Here is a 27,532-nt window from a genome sequence, read left to right on the forward strand (position 1 = left end):
ATGAACAAGGAGTATGACCCTGTCCCAAATGGTAGTGATATCAGTCCCACCAAAATGTCGGTCCCACACACTACAACAAATAATTCTGTAGTGGTTTATATGGTAAAAGCCAGTGGTCCCTATTGGTATTTTAATAGAAACCATTAAAACTTATGTGATGGTTTCCAACTTTTTTTTAAGCTGGTCTGATTGTCTGTCCTTTTTTAAAGAAATAATTACACACAGACATCATGCTTAATGTTTTATTATCAAGGTGAACACATCAGTATCTGTAAAATTCACCTACATAAATCAGTTTCACAGCACTAACATTGTTTCAGCTTTGATCGCCTCGGTAAACACGTAATAAACGGCGCATTAACATATAAGCCTACTTCTATGGTTGTCAGCTTTGTTGCATTACTTTTACTTCACCAGGAGATGGTGCTGCAATTTCTATCTGAATGAAGCTTCCAGTAATGAACCATTTTTCGACACAATTATATCAGAAAGCAATAATGCTTGGAAAGGCTTCATTTGGCCATCACTACCAAATGGCACCCTAAAGCCTCACGGTCTAAAGTCCACACTTTCACGAAGTAACGCCGCTTTGACTGCTGGGAAGAAGTTCGCCGCATAACCATTGCGGGCTCGGCAGAAGTGCGCATCATATCGATCTCAAAAGGGGCGATCTCAAGCACTCTTCAGAGACCTGAACTCTCAGTGTGCAAATGGGAATGGGAAGTGTGCAAATGGCACACTTCATGCGCACTTTCGGTCTTGTGGACTTATAATGGCCATTGCATGCATGTGTCTGTTAAGTCCACGAGACCGCAGTGTCCCATTTGTCATCTTAGATCTCAGAAGGGTGCTCGCGAGCGCCCCCCTTTGCGGCCGTTATGCACCCTCGATGCGCACTTCTGCTGAGTCCGGACTGGTGGGGGTTACGCAGCGGACTTCTTCCCGGCGGCATTACGTTGTGAAAGTGCGGAGGAAGACTGTGAGGGTTTAGTGTGCCATTTGGGACAGGGCCTAAAAGGGTAATCATGAAATCAAGGTTATGTTCAGAGCAAATAGGATGCCCGAATAAAATCCTATCAGATTTAGCAAGTGTAACTGCAATTTTTTTTTTTAATTCACACGAAAAACAAATCCGTTTCGAGCTACATTCATATGTGGTTTGAAATCCTGTTTAAAATGCATTTCTGGAAATCTATTTGAGTCTGACCACTATTTCACCGGATTTCACATGGTTTATGTGAATTTCTCACTAAACTAGACATACCCTGACATTAAAGCTTTCATCCCTAAAAAGGTCTTCTGAAGTCATAAGCCCCTTTCACAGAGATTCCGGAAAATACACTGATAATGTGTCTAGGGATTTGTCCTGGGATCGTTTGATTTTGGTTCATTCACACTGCCAGAGACTTTCTGGAATCTGTGCGTGCGTTCGCTCAGATCCCGTAAAGATCCTGTGAAGTGGCATGTAATGTCTCTGCGGTTTCTTAAAGGGGTGAAGAATTGAGAAATCAACTTTCCCTTGAGCTTTTGATATATAACATATCATAGTAATATAATATTATCCAGTAAGTTTCAGAGCTGAAAACTTCCTTTTTAGTCAAAGAAAAGCTTTTATAGACACCAGGCCCAGAAAACGACTGTGTGCTTCATCCTGACGTCATCCCACAACAAAACACACCTCTATAGAACGGTAGCCCTGCCCACCGACTCATGGAGCTGATGGGCTCGCTAGCCAACAGCAATAAACATGTAGAAGAAGACAGCAAGATATTGTGGAAGAACAGTCGTGGACAAACTTATGTGAGTAAAACGTCTTTTTTAAATGTAGTAATAGTAGTCCGGGGCCTGTGTGTTTTCCAGACGGGCTAACAAAACGTACGCCCGTTAGCAGAAATTCTTTCTTGATCTGGTTGCGCATGTGTGCATGTGGGTGTGTTCGCCCGCGGTTCGTGCTTATACCGACCGATCATGCGGGCCATGTAGTACAGAAATAATATTCAAATCAATTGCGGGTGGATGAGAAATAAATCATTGTGTTTGCTTGATAAAGACGTTTATGAGCCCTGTGGTCGAGATAATCTTTGCAGTTGCCGCTTTTCAAAATAATCTCTCCCTCTTGTGAACTGACTGGGGCATAGATATGTCAGCGGAGCTGAAGCTCATTAAATATGCAAATCTTCTCCAATCCTAGCCGTGGGCGTTTACTTCCAAGTCTCCAGTGGGTCACGCCCATCAAAACCCAGCTTTCAGGAGAAAGCCTTAAAACCAATGTAGACCATAGCCTCTTACTTATTATTTATGTTTTTAAATGTAAAAACCACACAGTTAAACTGTTACACTGTTAAAGACTTGGATTCCCATCCTAAACATGGACAAAGTTTCAAAAACTAATGTTGGACGTTCATTCTGTGTCAAAAATACTCCTTCCGGTTTCTCACAAGTTTCAGAGAGTTTTTTTCGAGTATGGGTCGACTTGACGTCGATAGAGCGGAAGGTCCTTGTATGGGCCGTACGGGCTCTTCTCCCGGTAGGGTGCGCGCGCGTGACTAGAGCGAGAGAGGAAATGCACGCCCGTAAACACTCTCTCAGCTGCAGATCCAGTCGTCCGTGAACACTTATGTGGCGCGCCGCGCTCCACTTTATTCCTATGGGTGACGTCGAGCGACTTCAACGCTTCAGCACAGCATTCCGGGAAGGCAGCGCTGCATTTGAACCGATTTGAACGCAGAAATGACGGGAAGCTTCACAACATCGCTTCAGTTGCATCGGAAAGTGGATCTCCACCGTTCACTGCTGTCATAGGACTTCACCAAATCATACCAAAGAAGTGTGTTTTTGACGGAGCGGTCCCAGTGATAAAGATTCGGTCCTGCTTTTGGAAGCAGCCGGTGAGTAAAACTGCTTCAAATGTCTGTGCTGTTGGCTATCGTCGCGTGAGTAAACATCAGTAAACGACACGATCGCGTGCTTCGTCATTCAAATGATGTATTCTAACGGACTCCATTGTTGTTCTATGTATAACGTTACACTAGTCTGACGTGCAAAACCGTTTTGCTTGCTACTGCTAAGGTTTAGTCGCATACAATAGTCCATAAACCGAATCATGTCCTCATAAACTGCGAGTAAAGACACACAAATGTTTACAGGCCACTAAATACAGTACATACCACAGAGACGGACGTCCTGCTGCTGCTGTTTCTCCTGTTCAATTTATTTCAGCCTCAGATCTGATTCTGGATCATATATCTATTAGCTGAGATCGATAGCCATGGGCTTCTCCACGCTTGAGGACGTCACCGCTTTGTGCGCTTGTCATTCTTTATCTCCACCCACACGATACGCCTCCAGCTGCTCGTTTTTTCCGGAAAGACTCGGTACAGCCCATATTTCTTTTATAAATATAATAAAACTAAAGACTTTTCGGAGATATGAAGGATGCAATACTACTCTATAGGTACTCAAGATTGACATGAGATTGACTGAAACTGAGTGCCCAGAAAAAACTATAGAGACTGCAGTTTAAATGTATGATTTAGGCCTAAATATTTAAAGTATGTAAAAATAAAATCAATTAAATAGCTTGTACGAACAATCAAAAATGTATTTAGCTGCAGTTTGTACGTGCCATTGCCGAATAAAACTCGCAACTCTCTCATCCTGAATTAGTGAATGTCATCTGAATGAGAGTTTTATCATGGAACCTCTAAGTTAATATATTAGAGCAATTTCTCAAACGATCAAAAGACATGAAAAAGGCCAAGTATACTTTCATAAACATGTCCAAATTATAATACGGATATCATTTGTCTCGTTATCTGCAGCTTGATTGTGGAGGCTTTAATTTCTCCAGGCATCAAGGTCTCTAGAGTTTCTCTGTCTTTGAACTCTGACCTGTGTGTTTTTGTATCACATTATAAAAGGAGGCCTTGGTGCTTATTTGCCTGCAGGATTTTGTGAATTTCTTGCCAGTGTAGTGCAGAATGATTGCTTCTGTTTGACCCTGACCTCTTATTACATAAGATGAGCATAATCTATGATAATGTTTTATACAGTGTAACTTGATCTCTCGCTCTCTGTCTCTCTGTCTCTCAAACTCTCTCTCACACACACACACACACACACACACACACACACACACACACACACACACACACACACTCACACACACACACACACACACACACACACACACACACACACACACTCACACACTCACACACACACACACACACACACACACACACACACACACACACACACACACACACACACACATTACAGTATATCACTTTTTCTGCCAAAAAAGCCCTGGCCTGTTGACATGGACTCTACGAGACCCCTGAAGGTGTGCGGTGGTATCTGACACCAAGATGTTAGCAGCAGATCCTTTAAGTCTTGTAAGTTCCTAGGTGTGGCCTCCATGGACCCCTCCATCCCACAGATTCTTCGCAAAATGCATCCTGGTGCCATGTGTTCCCCAGGTAAGGGACGCACACGCACCCGGCCATCCACATGATGTAAAAGAAAATGCGATTCATCAGTCCAGGCCACCATCTTCCATTGCTCCGTGGTCCAGTTCTGATGCTCACATGCCACTGTTGGTGTTTTCAGCGGTGGACAGGGGTCAGCATGGACACCCTTATACTGGTCTGTGGCTATGCAGCCCCATACGCAACAAACTGAGATGCACTGTGTATTCTGACACCTTACTATCAGAACCAGAATTAACTTCTTGATCAATTTGAGCTACAGTACCTCGCCTGTTTGAACGGACCACACGGGCCAGCCTTCGCTCCCCACGTGCATCAATGAGCCTTGGCCATGACCGTCACCAGTTCACCACCGTTCTGCCTTCCGTTTTCAACTCACGGAAAAAGCATAACCGGCGCGACGATGACACTGGACGTAGCATAAGCGTTTTGAACTGCAAGAGGCCTTTCATTTTCTTCATAAGCAGAATACGGATGGTGGTCGACCTGAAGCTAGATATTTTACTTTATAAACTTTTAAATATGGATATTTTTCTTTTACAAACCCATCAATTCCCTTCAGAAGACCTTTATAAATCCAACAGAGCCGTATAAGGTACTTTTATAATGGATGGATACACTTTTGGTCATTCAATTTTGAGCTGCCATTCATTGCCAGACTAAGCCAGGACTGATGGTGAGTAAATCATGAGATCATTTTCATTTTTGGGTGAACTGTCCCTTTAAATGAGAAATATTGTGATGTGTTCATTCCCAGAAGAAAACTCAAGACTACAAGGGAGGCGTTCAGGGAGTTCAAAAACAGTGCACACTGATTTAGAGAATAGCTTTTTAACTACGCAGACCTTTACACACTACATCCCATTACACACAAGAATGATGAAAATGTAAAAAAGGAGACTGCATCGAAAATAACACCACTCACTTCCTGATCGATTGCTCCTGTCTGTCTGCCTGCTGCTGCTGCCACCACAGTGTTTGTAGCTCTGTATAGCTGTGTTTGAATCTCTATTTGATATATTTTCTTTGTAATTTACACTGCTAAATATAACTTACTCATCACCATATAGTGTTTAATATAGCCTATCAATTTAAATTTGACATTACTAGCTTTTAATCTAAATCACTACCACACGTTAGCTTTTCGCTAGCCTGGTAGCTTTCCATCCCAGCATCCAGGTCTCCTGTTTTCTGAGTTCTATAGACAACTGTGGTGAGTTGGATTATTAAAAAGACTCCATCAGACAACTGTGGTAAGTTTTGGATTCATCAACAAATACGGTAAGCCATGTCTTCTTCTCCTGTCATTGTCACTTGCACTGCATGCTACATGTTTAGCATATCTATCTCCGTTGGCGAACAGGGCTTCACATGTGATAAATGTAAGGAATTAATCAGGCTGACGGAGAAGATTTCAGATTTAGAGACACGCATCCAAGCTTTATGTGAGAGTAGTGAGAATGTAACAGCTTTAGATACTGCTTTGGATGCGACTAGCTTAGTGAACACTCATTGTTTGGTTCCGGCTGAGCCCGCGCAGCAGGGCTGGGTGACGATGAGAAAGCATAGTCGCGGATCAAAAAACCGCTCTTCCGTTCCGATTAGAACATCAAACAGGTTCTCCCCACTCAGTGACGCACCCACTGAGGATCCTGTTGAAAGTGCCCTAGTTATTGGCGATTCTATTACACGGAATGTGAAAATAGAGACACCAGCCACCATAGTCACATGTTTACCGGGAGCCAGAGCGCCTGACATCAAAGCAAATTTAAAAGTGCTGGCTAAAGCTAATCGTAAATTCTCTAAGATTATTATTCACGTTGGCACTAATGATGTTCGACTTCGCCAGTCGGAGATCACCAAAATTAACATTAAAGAGGTGTGTAATCTCGCAAGTACGATGTCAAAAGCCGTATATTTCTCTGGACCTCTCCCCGCGAAAAGGAGTGATGAAATAGTTAGCAGATTATCATCACTCAATGGCTGGTTGTCTAAGTGGTGTCTGCAAAATAACATAGGGTTCATAGACAATTGGAAAAGTTTTTGGGGCAGACCTGACCTGTTGAAGATGGACGGCATTCATCCCTCCTGGGCTGGTGCTGCTCTTCTCTCTAGTAATTTGGCACATAGTCTTAGAGCTAAACCTTGACTCACTGGGGCCCAGGTCAGGAAGCAGACAAACTGGCTAAACCAACCGTCTGCTAGCTGTCTCACGTCACCAAAGTCAGCTAAATCCCAGCACATAGAGACTCTTTCACCTAGATATTATCACATAGAGACTGTGTCTGTTCCCCGAATTAGTAAATACAAAAAACCATCAAAACCATTCAACAGTAAAAATTTAATTGATGTCCAACAAATAAACAACAGATATAATACGGATGAACAATTGATAAAGCTTGGGTTGCTGAATATTCGATCCCTTTCGCCAAAAACGCTTGTTGTCAATGATATGATTATAGATCATAACTTAGATGTGCTGTGTTTGACAGAAACCTGGCTAAAACCTGATGATTACATTACTTTAAATGAGTGCACCCCCCGAGATTATTGTTACAAACATGAGCCACGTCTGAAAGGTAAAGGGGGAGGTGTGGCTGTAATTTATAATAATATTTTCAGTATTACTCAGAAGTCTAGTTTCAAATATAATTCCTTTGAAGTTTTGGTGCTTTATGTAACGTTGTGTAGTGTAAATGATAAATCCCGTCTGACATTTGTGTTGGCTACTGTATACAGGCCACCAGGGCACAATACAGACTTTATCAAAGAATTTGCTGGTTTTGTATCGGAGTTAGTATTAGCTGTAGATAAAGTACTAATTGTTGGGGATTTTAATATCCACGTAGACAATGAAAAAGACGCATTGGGATTGGCATTTAGAGACATTCTAAACTCTATTGGAGTTAGACAACACGTATCGGGACCCACTCATCGCCTTAATCATACTTTAGATCTAATAATGTCACATGGAATAAATGTTGATACTGTTAAAATTCTGCAGCAGAGCGATGACATCTCAGATCATTACCTAATATCATGTATACTTAATTTACCTAAGGCTGTAAAGCCATCCCCTCGCTTCAAATATGGCAGGACGATAACCGCTGCGACTAAAGATTGCTTTGTACATAATCTTCCTCATCAGTTCCATCTCCTCAGCATTACAGATAGCCAAGAGGAACTTGATGCTGCAACCGAAACTATGGACTCTATCCTTACTAGCACTTTAGACATAGTTGCTCCCCGGCGCTTAAAGAAGATTAAAGCAAATAATCCAACCCCGTGGTACAACGAGCACACTCGGGCCCTTAAAACAGCAGCCAGAAAAATGGAGCGCAGCTGGAAGAAAACAAAACTAGAGGTTTTTCGCAATTTGTGGAAAGAGAGCATGATTGCATACAGAAAGGCCATAAAAACTGCTAGATCTGCTTATTTCTCATCTCTTTTAGAAGAAAACAAACACAACCCTAAGTATTTATTCGATACAGTGGCTAAATTATCAAAAAATAAAGCTTCAGCTTCTGATGTTTGTAAACAACACAGCAGTAATGACTTTATGAACTTCTTTACTAGTAAGATTGATAATATTAGGAATAAAATTATAACCATGCAGCCGTCTATTACAGTATCACTTCAGACAGAGCGCTGTAGTGTCACTGAGGAAAAATTACACTCATTCACTGCTATAGGAGGAGAAGAATTGGCTAAACTTGTAAAATCATCAAAATCAACAACATGTATGCTTGACCCTATACCGACTAGGCTATTAAAAGAGATACTTCCAGAGGTCATAGATCCTCTGCTTAATATCATTAATTCATCTTTGACATTAGGATATGTACCGAAAACTTTTAAGTTGGCTATAATTAAACCACTTATTAAAAAAACACAACTTGATCCTAAAGAATTAGTCAATTACAGGCCAATCTCGAATCTACCGTTTCTATCAAAAATACTAGAAAAGGCCGTGTCTTCACAATTATGTTCTTTTTTAGAAAGAAATGGTATATGTGAGGATTTCCAGTCAGGATTTAGACCGTATCATAGCACTGAGACTGCTCTAATTAGAGTTACAAATGATTTACTCTTATCATCTGATCGTGGTTGTATCTCTCTATTAGTGTTACTCGATCTTAGCGCTGCATTCGATACTATCGATCACAATATTCTTCTGAATAGACTCGAAAATTATGTTGGCGTTAGTGGAACTGCTTTGGCATGGTTTAAATCGTACTTATCTGACCGTTATCAGTTTGTAGCAGTAAATGAAGAGATGTCACACCGATCACAAGTTCAGTATGGGGTACCGCAAGGCTCAGTGTTAGGACCGTTGCTTTTCACCCTGTATATGCTACAACTGGGAGATATCATTAGGAAACATGGCGTTAGTTTTCATTGTTATGCTGACGATACTCAGCTCTATATTTCCTCACGCCCGGATGAAACCTACCAATTCACAAGATTAACAGAATGCATAGCTGATATAAAAAATTGGATGAATAGTAATTTTCTGCAACTTAATTCAGATAAAACTGAATTTTTAATTATTGGACAGAAAAGCTCCACAAGTAGTAACCGAGAATACTGTCTAACACTTGATGAGTGCTCTGTCAAGCCCTCGTCGTCAGTGAGGAACCTGGGTGTGCTCTTTGATACCAATCTTTCATTTGAAAGCCACGTTTCTAGCATCTGTAAAACCGCATTCTATCATCTTAAAAATATATCTAAATTACGGCACATGCTTTCAATGCAAAATGCTGAACAGTTAGTACATGCGTTCATGAGCTCAAGGCTAGATTATTGTAATGCTCTACTGGGTGGTTGCCCTGCTCGCTTAATAAACAAACTCCAGCTAGTCCAAAATGCAGCAGCTAGAGTTCTTACTAGAACCAGGAAGTATGATCATATTAGTCCAGTTCTGTCAACACTGCACTGGCTCCCTATTAAACATCGCATACATTTTAAAATCTTGCTTATTACTTACAAAGCACTAAATAGTTTAGCTCCCCGGTACTTAAGCGAGCTCTTAACGCATTATACCCCATCACGTCGATTGCGGTCTCAAAACTCTGGCCAGTTGATAATACCTAGAATATCTAAATCAACTGCAGGCGGTCGATCATTTTCCTATTTAGCTCCTAAATTGTGGAATAGTCTTCCTAGCATTGTTCGGGAAGCAGACACACTCTGTCAGTTTAAATCTAGACTAAAAACACATCTCTTTACTATGGCATACACATAGAACATTTTTAACTTTCATTATTCAATTCAATTGACTGATTGTTAGGCTGCATTAACTAGGTCAGCCGGAACCGGGAACACTTCCCATAACACCTGATGTACTCGTTACATCATAAAAAGAGTGACATCTACGCTAATGTTAGTCTCTCTGTTTATCCCGAGGTTTATCCCGGATCTGGGCCCTGTCCGGATCGGATGGTGGACCTGCCTGGACATGACCAACGCATCCTGGAGTGTCTGCTGAGCCGTGTCCATCGGTGTCTCCTCCGAATTTGCCTCACTGGCACGACATGCTCAAAACCCGTCTTCGGCGCAATAATTCCGATCTTTCATGTATTCATACTCTTGTGTAATTGACGCCCCATCCTAAATAAATCTGTCTCTTCCGTGATACCCTGAAAATTTTGAATAATCCGATCTAATATGATTTCCGACCTGTAAGGTTGCCAGAATAATAATCTTACACGGTGTGTTAATAGGCCAGAGGAGAACTGGCACCCCGACTGAGTCTGGTTTCTCCCAAGGTTTATTTTTCTCCATCATGCCCCGATGGAGTTTTGGTTCCTTGCCACTGTCGCCTTTGGCTTGGCTTGCTCAGTTGGGGACACTAAAAATATGATTAAAGTTATTCAACTTATTATACAAATAAAATATATGAATTAGGTCTTATTTAATTCTATAAACTATAATACTGATCTGCCAACATTGTCGCTATATGATAAATTAAAATAAGCTGATAACATCACTGTTTTCTCCAGTACGGCTGTACAGCCAAATCTAATTTTGTCGCAATATTACCCTGTTTGACACTGTGAAGCTGCTTTGACACAATCGTGATTGTAAAAGCGCTATATAAATAAAGTTGATTGATTGATTGATTGACTATATACAGTAGTATATAGCTGGCTACTGTATAGAAAAGGAAGGGGACTATACGGAACTATAGTAGTACTAGTAAGTAGTATGTCTAAATTCACAGTTTTCATAAAACGGAGAGACACAGAGATTCTGAACTTAAGAAGAACTTTTTGAATTTTTTTGATTGGGAATAACTTATTCAAAACAAGTACCTACTCAGAAAGGATGCAATTTCAGATGCACTTAAATTTCATTCCCACTTGAGCAGATGAGTCCCCTCTTTCTTCTACCCATCATTCTTGGATTTCTCTGTTTTTGCCTGCGGCCCTTTGACCCTGTCATTGAATGGACTGTTTATCCTATTGCCTTTCAATAAAACTGCATTTGGATCTTCAACCTTTGTGTCTTGGAGCAGTGTGGTAGAGGTTAGACCAGTGTGTATACGAGTTCATATAAAAAATTAATTAAAGCTCATTTAAAATATTAGTGATAACTAGAATAGTATATGCTAATAACACTGCAAACTACCCTTAGCTGTGAAAAGGAATGTTTTGACTATGTAAACCCATATTTATCAACCTAAAATCCTTCTCTGGCTTAAAAGATATCAAGAGATGAAATGCACATGGCTTTTGTCATAGAAGTGGTGTGAGGATGTCAGAATCTGAAAAGGATTCTTGCCTTTAATGTTTCATTTTGATGTGCTATGAAATATTCCCCTTGTAGCACAGAACGTGTCATTCAGTCTGCGGTGAAATGACTGAAGTGCAGGTGTGCCGAACAGAAGGGAGCGGAAGACACTGGAGGTGTTTCTGCTTGCAAACCCTGTCCATAAACACAAATCACAGTTTGACTAAATTAACCAATATACTGCTTTTGCATGCGCATCCTCACTCCGTTCGCGCTCGTGTTTTTGCGTTTGATCTCTCTGTCCTCCTCTGTGTGCGTGTGTGTGTGAATTGTGTTTGAGTATGTTCCCTGGGACTCAAACTCTCTGGAGGGAATGCTGCAACTAGAGCAGAAATACAAGATGAAATGAGATCATTGGACTGTGTGCTGATTGGCTGTCGAGACGACGGCCAGTTGCAAAGCCAGTTCTTGCCTGATTCTCAATCTACAAACACTCCACCACAAGGGAGTGCAGAGGGGTACAACAGAATGCCAAAGCAAGAAAAGCAAAGTATTCGAAGTGATGTTTTATGTCTGGATGTAGTCATAGGCTACAGAAGCATTAAGTTGGAGGAATAAATTCACCTGTGCCGAAAAGTTGTGTTTAAAAAAATATATTTGTCTGGGTAGAAGGTCCCAGTTCGCATCTCAAACTAACTGATCTCTTCTCCCGGTACCAGTTGATTGATCCGTGAGCCAGGCTCTCATGACACACCATGGGCTTCTTTGGTCAGATCTGCTCTTCACAGGCATCGATTCCCAGTGTCTGCCTTGAACCCTGGACTTTCAAACCTCCATTAATTTTTGCATTTTATTTCACTGTTTATTTTATTTAATGCAGTTGGATATTATTTTTATTAAGCAACAATGTTAAACATGTTCAAAGTACAATACAAAAAAATAAAAAAATAAAATAAAATTCATCCATTATCCACCTTATTTCTGCCATGGAATAAAAATGTAAAAAGACAATTCAAAATAATTTTTTTATGAGTTTACATCTCGCAATTCTGACTTCTATTCTCAGAATTGTGAATTTATGTATAGCAATTCTGGTCTTTTCCTTGGAATTCTGAGTTTACATCTCGCAATTCTGAACTTTTACTTGGAATTCTGAGTTTACATCTCGCAATTCTGAACTTTTACTTGGAATTCTGAGTTTACATCTCGCAATTCTGAACTTTTACTTGGGAATCTGAGTTTACATCTCGCAATTCTGAACTTTTACTTGGGAATCTGAGTTTACATCTCGCAATTCTGAACTTTTACTTGGAATTCTGAGTTTACATCTCACAATTCTGAACTTTTACTTGGAATTCTGAGTTTACATCTCACAATTCTGAACTTTTACTTGGAATTCTGAGTTTACATCTTGCAATTCTGAACTTTTACTTGGAATTCTGAGTTTACATCTCACAATTCTGAACTTTTACTTGGAATTCTGAGTTTACATCTCGCAATTCTGAACTTTTACTTGGAATTCTGAGTTTACATCTTGTAATTCTGAACTTTTACTTGGAATTCTGAGTTTACATCTCAAAATTCTGAACTTTTACTTGGAATTCTGAGTTTACATCTCACAGTTCTGAACTTTTACTTGGAATTCTGAGTTTACATCTCGCAATTCTGAACCTTTACTTGGAATTCTGAGTTTACATCTCACAATTCTGAACTTTTACTTGGAATTCTGAGTTTACATCTTGCAATTCTGAACTTTTACTTGTAATTCTGAGTTTACATCTCACAATTCTGAACTTTTACTTGGAATTCTGAGTTTACATCTTGTAATTCTGAACTTTTACTTGGAATTCTGAGTTTACATCTCAAAATTCTGAACTTTTACTTGAAATTCTGAGTTTACATCTCACAATTATGAACTTTTACTTGGGAATCTGAGTTTACATCTCGCAATTCCTGAACATTTACTTGTAATTCTGAGTTTACATCTCACAATTCTGAACTTTTACTTGGAATTCTGAGTTTACATCTCGCAATTCTGAACTTTTACTTGGAATTCTGAGTTTACATCTCGCAATTCTGACTTCTATTCTCAGAATTGTGAATTTATGTATAGCAATTCTGGTCTTTTCCTTGGAATTCTGAGTTTACATCTCGCAATTCTGAACTTTTACTTGGGAATCTGAGTTTACATCTCGCAATTCTGAACTTTTACTTGGGAATCTGAGTTTACATCTTGCAATTCCCGAACATTTACTTGTAATTCTGAGTTTACATCTCACAATTCTGAACTTTTACTTGGAATTCTGAGTTTACATCTTGCAATTCTGAACTTTTACTTGGAATTCTGAGTTTACATCTCGCAATTCTGAACCTTTACTTGGAATTCTGAGTTTACATCTCACAATTCTGAACTTTTACTTGGAATTCTGAGTTTACATCTTGTAATTCTGAACTTTTACTTGGAATTTTGAGTTTACATCTCACAATTCTGAACTTTTACTTGGAATTCTGAGTTTACATCTCACAATTCTGAACTTTTCCTTGGAATTCTGAGTTTACATCTCGCTATTCCCGAACTTTTACTTTGAATTCTGAGTTTACATCTCGCAATTCTGAACTTTTACTTGGAATTCTGAGTTTACATCTCGCAATTCTGAACTTTTACTTGGAATTCTGAGTTTACATCTTGCATTTCAGATATTTAACTTAGAATTCTGAGTAAACAAAGAATTTGTTTTGCTCAATTTGTATAGCACCTGACCTGACTGCGTGCACAAGCAGATTTCAGAGGGAGAAGAGAAAGTCAGAATTGCAAGATGTAGACACCTGTGAAGATCTCTCAATGATGAGAAAAAAAATATCTGACCTGTGAGAAAAAAGTTACAATTATTTTTATTCTGCGGCAGAAATAAGCTTCTTCTCTAATGTAAAAACGTTAAGTCCAAGGAACACAGGAAACAAAGACAAGTGAACTAAGTCCTTGAAAAAGAAACTAAGACAAAATAAACTGAATGTAATATATATTTCCTAAAACATAGTAATTGCTTATAAAAACTTGTTTTTTTATTTCATACATTTTTTATTTATCTTTATCATCTTATGGTAACAGTGCGATGTAGCTGGAAATATATATTCAAATTTGGCTTATTTTAAAGATTAGTTGTATACTTTTTTTCTCAGTTGAGCCCTAGGCTTTCTTCCAGAAAATCTGATCAGCAATCCCTCAGTACTTTCTGACAAGAGAATTCGTGTCAAGATTTATTTTGGTTTGTTAACATGGTTCATGTTCTCAACAAAAGCTTCAATATCGTGTCTCATCGGATTCCCAACAAGCGAAGTTGAGAAACCGTTAAAGTGAGAAATGTTTCCCAAGGTGACCTTGAAACTTCATGTTGCCTCAGGTTTCTGACACACTGATCAGTCATCAGACACCAATAGGGACAGATCGATGAGTGTCAGAAGAAAGCAGCACCAGCCACTCACCTCCCCCGAGCCCTCGCATGAAGAACACATGGCACCATCAATCCAGCAGACCTGGAGCCGTCTTACTGGAACATCCATTATGCTTCTGCAGATTATTTTATATGGACAGATGCACTCGTTTAGCTACTGAAATGGCTTTCCTTTTGATCAGAGACTCAGCTTCAGAAGCAAGAGAACATCATTCAGACCGCAACTGATGCAAAGACCTGCAATACATTTATATATTCAGTGAACTCTGGAAGTCTAAGTCTGATAAACTAGCACTGATAAATCTGAGATAGAAAACAGAAATATAGAAACAAACAATAATTTGGGATTTTGAGCTCCCTCTGTATGCATACCCCAGTGTATAGAAACTCTACGGAAAATAAATGCTTGATTGTACTAAATGTGCAGTTCAAATCTTAAAAGTATATTTAAAAAAAAATGTATTTGTGGATATTATACTATGAATTAAATAAAATGCACTTTAAGAGAGCACTCTAATGACTTTACGTCTAAACACACTTAAGTACACTTTAAAAAAATGTCTATATGATATGTATAGCATACTGTCCCGCAGAGACTTCTGGGGTTATAAAAGTATAAAAAACATTAATATGTTTGTTGAAAGCTGCTGGGTCGAGGCTTGGCTTTTGATCATGAACAATACCAAATGGTCTTCTGTAGCTGGTGGAACTGAGACATTGTAATGTTCTAAAAAGAGCCACTGCATTATGATCTGAGCAAAAAGGTTAAAATGCTTTCCATCTCAACGGTACAAAGCAGGTATTCACATCAAGCCCATGGTCATTAAATAAATCTGATTGAGCGTTTCAAAAGCACTTGGAAGATGTGTGGGTCTGTAGGTATTGAAATTCATCTCTGCATAAACACAAAGTCACCTTCAGCAGGCTTTTCTTTGCCACTGTAGTAACAACAGTGTAGTGTGTTAAATATTTACTACATGCGAGCTTTAGTAGCTCAATTTAAATTCTCCCACATAGCTGACACTTTGTTTTTGTTTAAGCCTGAGGCCAAAATGCACAAATAATGAGGAATTATTTTTATTTTGCCTTTGTTTGAGGTAATAAGCATTAATAGTGTGTTTTAGATTACATGACTCCTCATTTTTCTCATCAATAGAAACTTAAAAGAATAATTCTCATTGGTCTCAAGTAGACATGTGCCGGTAAACAGCAATACGATATATCACAACGATGAAAATGCACGATATTGTTATCGTGGGCACTTCAATAAACAGTGAATAATTACCTATTACGAATTGTTCAAATTTTTAGAAACCATTTTAAGATTACTTTACCCATCAGCCGTTTAAAATGAACAAGTCAAAGAGGAGCAGTGCATGGCAGGAGTGAAAGAGACGTGCAGACACTCTCTGACAGCAGAGGGCGCTGATGCAACAGCTGAAATGCAGCCGTTTCCCTGGTAATCTTCGTAAACAAAACACTCGTGCTACTAAACGCCAAGCGGCAACCTCCCACGATCACTCTTGAAGCCAATACGGAAGTAACGTAAACTGCAATTCCTCAACTGGCCACAGGCTCCAGAAGGGAGCAGAATCTCATTGAGCCCCATGTTAGAATTCCCAATTTTACCACAGAAAAAAGCCTGGAACAAATTGTGGTTTTGGTCTATACGGCTAATTTTGCCCTTTATGACAACTGTGAGGGGTGATTTTTTTTTAATAACTCATTTGTTTACATTATATAAAGCCTTAAAGTTCTGCATAATTAAAGGACAATTCAAGCGTTCTTGGCTCGACTGGTAGAGACTATTTTCCAAGATGGCTGCTGTCCGTATACGCGTAATGTACTGTCTTTATAAAGTATCTTCTTATTAAACTGTTTGTACACTTACAAAGTTCTCAATGCTTCGGTTTGCATGTAGGGACCCTCATTATGCTACAGTGTTGGTGTGAGGCTATTTTGACCATTGTTAGTGGCATTAACTCGCAATGTCATTTTACTTACTCTGTGCCCCATAGACAAGCTTTATAAGCTAATCTAGAGACAAAACTCTTTACATTCGATTTTGATGAAAACACATCTCAGAGAACGATCTACTCGGTAACTTGTGTTAATTACCCCATGTTCATTTTTCACCGTAGTTGTCCTTTAAGTGGCCGTGGTTACTTTGAGTGACAGGTGGATAGCCATTTATCCACTGTGTGTTAGTCATTGCGTCACCTCAGCTCCGCCCACTTCCCGCCTTTTTGTGCATTTTCTGTTATCCGGGAGTGACACGCGATGACTCGCTCGCAAGATGGCGATGCCCAGCTCGTCTCTACTTTAAGCTTCAGAACGGTTTGTCAGAATCCTATGGGTGACATCACGGACACTACATCCATATTCTTTAAGTGTATGTTAAACACACAACCATTCAGATTTCTGTATTCACTACAGTGCTCATCACATCACCCAATACTTAAAGACTTCAGGCTATTCTATTCCTTTTAAATTTTAATCTCGAATAAAATTACATGCCCTAGATATTGTTTGAATGTGTTTGGATTTTTGTTGTTCAGTCACACACTTTACAATTAGGCTCAATTATTTAACATTAGTTCATTCATTAACAAACTGACAATGAAAAATACTTCTAAATCATATATTAATCTTAGTTGTAAATTTCAGCATTTAATGACACTATTGTTTAATGGGCCTGAGCTAACTAACCAACAGTTACTTTTTTAACTAATGTTACGAAAGAAGAATAACTAGCGAGGCTTTGTTGTAAAGTGTTACCTAATGTTCTTTAATTCTTTTGCACTTTAATCTGTTTTATATATGTGTTTACTTTATACATTTTGGTATATTGCTTTATTGTATTTAAATGTTCGGCTCTTTATGTAAAAGAGAAATTATTAAACCTGTCATGACAGCACTTTTTTTTGCGAAATGTTTCAATATCAGGATAATACAGTTTTTCTCGATTGCTTAAACACTATAACCAGGCTTTTGAATTTAAATTTCAAAACCATAACGCCATTTATCAAAAAGCACACCCATTTCACTAAACTATAAACACTATTCCCTGTTTTGACACATGAGTCAGATTTGTTGAACTGTCACTGCAAAACTCTACACACAAATCCCTTAATTTCTCATTGCCTAGACCATGTGGTCATTTAGAAAGCACTAGCATTCAATATTGTTCACTCAAGTCAGCATAGTTTCAGCTCAATTAGCACACAATTACCCAGGTGAAAACACTAAGAGTCAAAATTTAACACACATCAATCAGAACTTTCAAGATACATAAAAGTGCCAGAGTCAGGCCATTTGAGCTTTGGAACAATGGATCCACAAAGAAATGAAGGAAGAGGTCGAGGAGGGAGAGGAAGAGGACTTGGGTGGTGAAGGAGGTGGAAGAGGACATGGTGAAGGAGGAGGGAGAGGAAGAGGACGTGGGTGGTGAAGGAGGAGGAAGAGGACATGGTGAAGGAGGAGGGAGAGGAAGAGGACGTGGGTGGTGAAGGAGGAGGTGGAGGACATGGTGAAGGAGGAGGGAGAGGAAGAGGATGTGGTGAAGGAGGAGGAGGAGGAGGAGGAGGAGGAGGAGGAGGAGGAGGAGGAGGAGGAGGAGGAGGAGGAGGAGGGGGAGGAAGACAAGCAGTCTCGGATGAAATTAGAGACACTTTAGTTGATCATACGAGAGAAGTGCCAATCATATGCATATTCCACATTTTATCATAAGTGTGGGGACATGCACTGGTCTTGGTCTTGACTCGGACTCGGCCTGTCTTGGTCTTGACTCGGTCTCGGCCCTTCAAAGTCTTGGTCTTGTCTTGGTCTCAGCCCTTCAAAGTCTTGGTCTTTTCTTGGTCTCGGTTTAGGTGGTCTTGACTACAACACTAGTGGAAAGTGTATGATCGAGAACCTTATATGCTTGTTCACCTCGTCCAGGCCATGTGTCAGTAGATGCGTGCCAGGGGTGGATCAGGCATGCAAGAGGATTTTACCCCCGCTGACAGGCTAGGGCTAATATAGCCTGTGATGTGGATGAGATTCTCTGGCCTGACCCAGACCAAAGACGGGAGGCTGAGGCGGAATACATTTTTTTTTTTGTACTGTGTAGTATGAATGAATGAATAAAACTGTGCCAGTGTATCCATTGGTTGTGTCTTTTGTTCATCATGTGAAAAGGGTTTGTGAGGAGGGGAACCACAAGTAACATAAAATACCAGTTTTGGAAATGTTGTTTTGAATTTATTGCACCAGTGTGTTAGACTATGTTGTAGTGTGTGTGATTTTGAGGGTTTGTGTGTCTTGTCTGAGGGCAAAGTTTGGTATTTCAGCAAGAGTGAATGGTTTTGAGTGTAGAGCTTCATTTTGACCTGAAAATAGGTTGTTTGGGAAACTGGGAGAGAAGTTATGGATTTGTGTTTATAGTTTTGAGAATATGAGGCATAGTTTCAAGAAATGTGTTTAAGCAATCGAGAAAAACTGTAATGTGATAAAAGCATTTAACCGCAACATGAAAATTTGATACCGTCACATGTCTGGTCTGTCTGTTCTTTTTCTTTTCTTTTTTCTTTGTGACAAGACAAATGTCTTTTAGTCACCAAGGCCACATCTTGCAGCCCTCAGCATGCCTGTGTGTTCATTTGACCTTTACTGCTTAGAATTCTGACGAGTGTGTCATATGTTGTAAATTAATAACACACTGCGTTAAGTATAAAGTGTGTAGTAAGCACAGTTATATATGCATGGGAATCCTGGAGTACTCTATTGTATGCAGTGCAATGCTTACCTTGTGAAAAAGAAGTAGGCTACGCTTGAGCATGCTTTTGTATAAAAGAGTACTTGTTATGAAAGTAATATGCTTTAAAAGAATATAAGATGCGTATCAATTCATGCATTAATGCGCTAGTCTGATGTTTTTAAATATAAATAGTGTGAGTACTGTGTTCACTCTCGTCACGGCACGTGCAGGAAGGAAGATAAAGACAGGCAGATACAGTTCCAAATGTAGTTTAATCTCAAATAATCTAAAGACAGGCAGACGGGCAATGGCACAACACACGTGTGTTTGCAACTTGATTTCTGCACACTCATGAATGCTTTCATCTTTAATAATAGTGCAAATACAATGGAAATAAGAGGTTTGTTGATTATTACGGGAGTTTTGGAGCGAGTCTCTGATAAACTTGCGTTGATTGTAAAGAGAGCATCCTTTGATTGCTTTCTATGTATAATCTCATCACAGTTTAAAAAAAACAGATTATTGTCATACTACTAAGAGAAACAATGTGAAGTGTTTAGTCACTGGTTTGATTTACTGACACACAGACAAAGAACATCTGACTGTACATGAATCATTACATATCAGAAATTACTGGTCACAGATCGGAGATTAGAATTAACACAGTTTCTTACATGTTGTTGTGGCATTACTGTTGAGTTCATATTTGTGGCAAGGGGGGCGTGGTTCAGCGAGGTCTGCAGCGGGAGAGAGAGCCGCGGGACGAGCGGTAAGTGAGTGGGTTGGACACAGATTAATAACACCTGTATCTTGTTCCAGTAATGGGCGTGGAGAGAGGATAAAACGCCAGTGGAACCGGAGACGAGGGAGAGAGAGAGACGGACGGTTGATGCCCGAGACACAGACCCTGAGATACCGGAAGCCGGAAGTGCCGACCCGGAAGTGATTGTTATTGTTTGAGTTGAGAGAAACTATACACTACTGAGTGTGATTTTGACAGTAAAAGAGTATCAATAAACAAGCATCAACCGTCCAGCCGACCCCCGTGTCCTCTTCCTTCCTCACAAAACGAACTTTATTACAATATTATACAAATATGTTTGCAAAGCCTTCTCCGAAATTGCAACTGATTTACTAAAGAACCCACAGTTAAACGAATACAAAGAAATCGCCAACAATTTGCCTGAACACACCTGGTTTTCAGAGCATGGCCAAACAGGCTATTCAAACAACGTGTCTCAGAACGTGAAAATGATAACTGTCCCGGCCTGGAACTAACAACAAACACTTTCATCATGCTGGGTGTATGATAGGGCCCTATGGGTTTAAAAACAGAAAAGCGTGCTCTGCAATTAAGTAACCGTCATATTATATTATCTGCAAGCAGTTTGTTTAAATATACTTTAAGATTCAGTACAATTAAGCACACTTTTTTTTTCAGGTTTGACCTTCTGCTTAGTAAGTGATAAACGAAGTTAAAACATTTATAAATCAAATATAAATGGAAAGTCTTGTCACTGTAATGCTGTGACATGACCTGAGGGGAGCATTATAGTATTTTCTAGCTGTGCACAGTACAATTCTGAAAACACTGTGGTGTTTTTTTTTACCGTCTGTAACCAGTGGCAGTAACATTGACAAGCTTATTTTAGGACACTCGTTTGACAAGCTTGAACATTGCTGACATTAACAACAAACATTTTAAAATGGCTTTTGCAGCGGATGGATTTGCGTCTTTGATGAGTCTCATGTCAGGGCGGAGAGGGTTTAAACACGCAGGGGGCACAGGTCAAACGCACAAATACTTCATCTGAGCACGAGCGCCTGAATCCTCGCGGGGAGCCGTAATCCAGGTAATGTCCTTAGCTGTCCCCAAGCATTTCTGATTAGTTCTCATCTGGGAAATCACACAGCGACCAGATTCCATATCCGGCAATCAGGATTAATGTCAGTCAGAATATCAAAGTGGACTATGATACTTTTAGCTGTGCGCTATTTATGGAGAAGTGGTCTTGTGACAGCTATGACTGAAAGCATGACACGCAACCGCTGTGACGAAAGCATGCTCTCTGCAAGAGATTAGAGTAAATATGATTTATATAATCAATAATATAAATTATATAAATTTCCATTCATTTGGATCACACAGTTTTAAAATAAACAAATTTTAGCCAGTCATAAAAAAATAAAACTAAAGTAGTAACTCATAAACTGAATGTGTTTTAAATACACAATAACCATTTTTGTATATTTATCATCAATCAGTCCAATTAGTTTCAGCCTCCTTTATCTTAACAAACTGAATACTGTTTGTTCCACAGTCATATTTTAATCAAGTTCATACTTTATATATCAGGGTTATGTTGAGTTTTATTGGGTTTTCTTGTGCCTGTTTCCTAATAGTTCAGGGCGTGTTTATATGACAATGATGTACTTAAAATAGTTAACATTTTCCCTTAGCTTTTTTCTGAAAGGTTTTTCATACAGGTGATACAGACACGGATCTGTTCAAATGGCTAAAAGTGCTGTATTATTCATGCCAGGCCAGTAGTTGGCAATGTGATTTTGTAAAGAAACAGTTCGTGCCTATAGACTAAAGCCGTAATTTACATTTACATTTATGCATTTAGCAGACGCTTTTATCCAAAGCGACTTACAACTCAGGAGAACAGGAATCGATCCGTCAAGAAGAGGCAAAGAAACACAAAAAGTGCCCCAAATACCAAGATTTCTATACTGCTCAGAGTAGCAAAACCAGAAGCGCATTGCAATAGTCAAGTCTTGAAATGACCAGAGCTTGGACAAGAAGCTGTGTTGCATGTTCCGTAAGGAATGGTAATGCACACAACGTCATCATTTTACACAAATTAGTATTTTGTATTTTACACAGATGTCATAACGGTATCGTACCCAAAACGGTTTTGTGTAAATGAACGGCCAAAATGCATGTTTTCTGTTTTTAGTTAATAATGCTCCCCAAGTCTTGATAATTCCCTTGTTAGTTTCTGTAGTTACTGATTAATTACATTTTGTACCCTTGTTTTCTCCTGTTTAAATACTCCCTGTTAAGTTAAAGGGTTACTTCAGCGATTAGCATATGGCTTTGTATCAGTAGAAACCCTGGAGTATATTCAAATGATCGTGATTCAGTAATCTAGTAGCGGTGGCTTTGGGAGTGGCCTCGTAGGGCAGCGAAGCATTCTGGGAATTGTTGTCTTTCATCCCCATGAGACAAAAATACATTTTCTGTCTTTTCAGATTACCGTTAGGTACTCCTTTAATTTCTTTCACAGCACCAATGAAACCCCTCCGATTCTACTTGCAACACTCAGGATTCAAACTGCAGTTTCCTGCATGGGAGGCGGGCGCATTAACAAGGACACTAAAGGCCACTGTTCTAGTGTCCTTCTTGAGATCAGGGGAGTGAGGTTTACTCAAACATCTTTTACTTTCTGTTTTTTGTTACGCTCACTCACTTACACCCATCCGGGTCACGGCACCAATGTAACCCTTTCGGATATACATGGACCGCTCCAAGCTGGATTCAAACCGGCTTTTCTGCCATGGGAGGCGGGTGCACTAACAAGGATGTTAAAGACTGCAGCCTCTAGTGTCAGTCGCTAGTGCGCCTCTTGAGGACAGGTAGTGAGTTTATGATAAATGTTTAAACTCTATTTTTAAATTTAAAAAGATTTATGACTTAGAAAGGTTTATGACTGCATTTTATATAGCGCTTTCAACGGACCCATGGCCATCCTAGGCGCTTTACATCTTGCCTCACATTCACCCATTCACATTCAGGAGCAGCTGGGGTTAGGTGTCTTGCTCATGGACACCTTGACACTTGAACTGAGGATTGAACCACCAACCTTCCGGATTGTAGACAACCTACATGAACCACTGAGCTACTGCCGCTCGCACAGCTCTTACTAGCTGGCCTCTGTTACACTTACCCACCTTAACCTCACTTCCATCTGGGTCGCGGCACCAATGCAATCCCTCCGGTTCTACTTGCACCGTTCCGAGTGGGATTCAAAGTGTTGTTTCCAGCATGGGAGGCGGCAGATCGCAGCTTCTAGCGTCAGTGCATCTCTTGAGGCCAGGGGAGTGAGGTTTACTCGCCTCTCACTAGCAATGATTTTAATGTGAAGCCAGCTCTCATCCATGTCCCTGAACTCTTTCCTCTCCGAACTGCTTCAGGTTATGTCCTTGATGACTAGGTTGTGCATGTTATTCTTCCCACCCAGTTGTTCCGGTCCACATCCCTGCGTTCTCCTTCTCTGCTTGTGGCCCGCCCTCACTGCTGATTTCGTACAGCTTTCCGGCTCTGCCTCGGGCCGCTTCACCACAGCACAACTCTGTGAAGCAGATCCCCTAGCTACACCGCAGCCCTCCAGGCCCATGTCTCAACCTCTGCCTGCCTTGACTCTGCACTCCCTCAGCTTCGTCATGGTCTGCCATCACACAGTCTCCACCGGGCTCCCTCATCTTTGGTCATCCTGGTTTTACTGATGGACTTCCAGGCCTCCAGCTTTAACCCCAGAATTAAAACCAAATAATGATAAGTTCATTCAAATGAAGCCAATTTATAAAAAATGTGGATCTGTTCTAAAATATGATCTAAATCGGGTTGACTTGATGTTCTGAGGGAGAATTGAACATGAAACAGAATAGTAACTACACAAGCTGTTTTTAAACAGAACACCTAGGGTAAGCAACAAACTTCAAAAACATGAATTATGCAACGAAAGAAAATAAACAGCAAAGACGACGGTTTTGGAGAAGCTAGTTAGAGAAGGGATGAGCAGGAGCGTTTCTGAAGTTGGGTCTGAAGAAGGGGTTGTGGGGAAAGGGAGGATGTGACATTCAGGCTTCATAATTTTAATGAGAAATGTTCATCTGAAAGGGCTTTTGTGAGAAGTTTTTTTTTTTATGGAACAGGATAGTGGAGTGGAGACTCAATGCACCTGGAAGAGGTCATCCTCATGTTCCACATCCTCTCTGACTGTAATTACAGAGAAACACATGTTAGCTGGACAGATTTTCACTCACAGATCTTTGTCTAAGGGCAGAACTGAAACTGTGGCATTTTAATTTGCCCCCACAACTGTGAAACTTGCCCTTTCCGTAATGGATACAGAAACTTTGTGTGCTAATTACCAGTTCATACTCGGCTACTCTCAGCTTCTCCGGCTGAACGCAACCTTGAGGCAACAGCGAAAACTTGTGCTACTTCTCCATGCTATAAAGTCCCGCTTAGGGAATGCATAATGAAGGGAAATTATAATTAAAACTGTTGCCACAGATTTAACAGACTGTAGTTTTATTTTTAACCCCACCATATGTGCCCAGTGTAGAGTGGATATCATATTTTTTTTGTATTTATCACAGTACCAAATCTGTTGTGTTTTGTGGGTTATAACAGTAGATATAACATTGTTCAACGACACCCGGAAGTATTTTGTTTGTGTGTGTGTGTTTGTGAGAAGTATACCTTATTAAAAAGAAGTACATACACTTCAGCATACTTTTAAATAGAGTACTTATTATAATCATAAAGTATTTTAAACAAATGTTTTGAATACTTTAAATTCAATGGCCAATTTGAACACAAACTGAGATATTGTTGAGATCTCTCCTTCGGTAATGTGTGAATGCTGTTTTTTTTACTCAGGAGAAATGTCTAAGATTATTGAGACCCACGAATTATAAGACCTAACTGAGTCCAACCATTTAACCTAACTGAGATATTATAAAGTATCTCATTCGTGACTTTTCTTTCCTATGGGGCGGTTGCAGCTGAACCTTAGCCTAGAAATCTAGACGCACCCTAGCGGCAGAAAAATTAATCTGCCCGCGAGTGTCGTCTAGCAACTCTCAATACCCTTCTGAGCTGTATTCCCCTAACTCTTTCCGGTCCAATCACATCGTGTATAGAGTCGGTGGGCGGGGCCATAATGACGACGGCCGAGTTGCGTTTGCGTACTTCTAGTAAACACAGAAACTGGCGAACGGCGGCGGTCTTTCGAATCGGCTTTGACCGCGACTCTGGAAGACTTGGAGTTAAGCTTTTCTCTGAGAAAAGAACAAAGAACGGCACTGAAGTCATTCTTAAAAAGGGAAGATGTGTTCAGAGTTTTGCCGACCGGATAGGGCGAATGTTTAATCTGTCAACAAGCTCTGCTTCACCTTCGTTGCTCTGGTTGGTGGTAGCGCTATCCTATCGCGTGCAGAGGGAGTTTGAAAGACAACCGTTTATCCCGCCCCTCGGATTGAGCCCTGTCAATGGTGAGTTTCCAGACCAAACATCTTGATCTGGGTCTGGCTTGTCAGGCTGGCTAAACCTAGTAGCGTTGTCAGATACTCTGTATCTTCCTCCTGTCAGTTGTTTTGTTATAATATATGTAATTCTGCCATGTTTAAACCACTGAAACAATTACTAAGTGACGCCTTGGGAAAAGGAAACCATGAATTAATGCCAATGACAACCCGAGAGTGCAAATTAAAACAGAGAGCCCCGGAAAAGCACGACCTACATTGCTCTGCTCATAATCTGCTGATTTTTTTTTTTTTTCATTTCCACCTGGCGGATTGCCAAGGTGAGGATTTTGCAGCTGTTGGAAGCAATTTGATCTAAAAGAGAGGACCGGGGGAAAAAAAGCCATTTATGTCTATTCAAAGCTTGTGTGGATGCAAACAAAACAGCATAGCATCTCACTTCCATTATGAGAAGAAAAACCAAAACAGACTTCCCAGAAATGCATCGTCTGTGTGATCTGAGAATTGATGCATCAGGTAACACAGGTTGTCTAGACATGTCCAGAATAGAGACACCTACACGGTCCACAAAACAATTTCATTACAGGCCGTTCATGGCCTACGGTAATAAGTCACTCCTTTAGACTTTGTAAGGAGCTTCACTAAAGCAGTAGTTCAAAAACAAAAGGTGCAAACTAGAAAGAGTTTAAAACCTAAAACCTATGGGGTTTTACCCTACAGCACCTACAGCTATGCCAGCTGTCAAAGAGACATACCAGTTTAAGACCAGTAGTTAATGATATATTTTATTATACGAGGCAATCAAGAAATTTAAATCACCTTGAATTCTGCATGAGGAGATTAGACCCGCGGCCTTTTGAGGGTTTGACTGAGACCCCCAAGTGTGTCACAGGACTATTCAAGCCCCCCTAATTAGAGTGCACAATTTCACAACTCTCATAGACTCCCACTGCAGGGGACAATAAGGAAAAGCATGGATACAGGGGCTGCACATCTTTGAAAAGCCTCTAATAGCCTTAAAGCCTTTAATAGAAATTTATATTTCTATTATGATGAACTGAACAGAATATTGCATTAATGTGTCCATTCAACCTCGAGTGTTCAACCCCGTCCTAGTTTCAAACCTAGCACATGACAATAATTAAAGGAAATAAAATAGGAAAACAATTAATTATGAATTTAATCCTGAGATCAGACTGAGATATCAGGAGCAATACAATTCTGAAACAAAGGCAAATTTTTATTTAACTTTTAAAAATGATAAGATCAGTGAATAATTGAGTCAATAATAAACTTTATACAATGCCCGGCCCAAAACTAAAGCCCCATTCGCACGGGACTATTATCGCTTTTACATTTAGTTTTGAAACTGAATCTTCCGCCGTATATTGTCAGCTTCTCACTCGTGATAAATGAAATCAGATTCCTGCCGCTGGTCTGAGCTCAATTCATGGCGTCTGTTCGCTAACTGAACGAAATTGTTTATTTATTACTATAAAATAATCAAAACGATATCGATGCCTGTTTATGATTTCATACAGCTATATCTATAACGAAGTCTTGACATCATATCCAGAAGAAGTCAGTAAATTCGAGTAAAATCACAGGCTTTGCTTATCCCGTGCGAATGTGCCACGCAAAACTCAGATGTGGAGGAGTAGTGTACTCCTGTCTAGTGTACTGCGAGTCTAGTGTACTGCGAGTCTAGTGTACTGCGAGTAGTGTACTGCGAGTCTAAATCACATAGGTCCCTAGATAATACTAATCCCGTGCGAATAGTGCTAAAGTGGGCGTTTGGATTGTATCTTAACGAATCACGAGATCCATTGGGACCTATCATA

This window comes from Pseudorasbora parva, chromosome 2 (genome assembly GCF_024679245.1).
Source record: "Pseudorasbora parva isolate DD20220531a chromosome 2, ASM2467924v1, whole genome shotgun sequence".
NCBI lineage: Eukaryota > Metazoa > Chordata > Actinopteri > Cypriniformes > Gobionidae > Pseudorasbora > Pseudorasbora parva.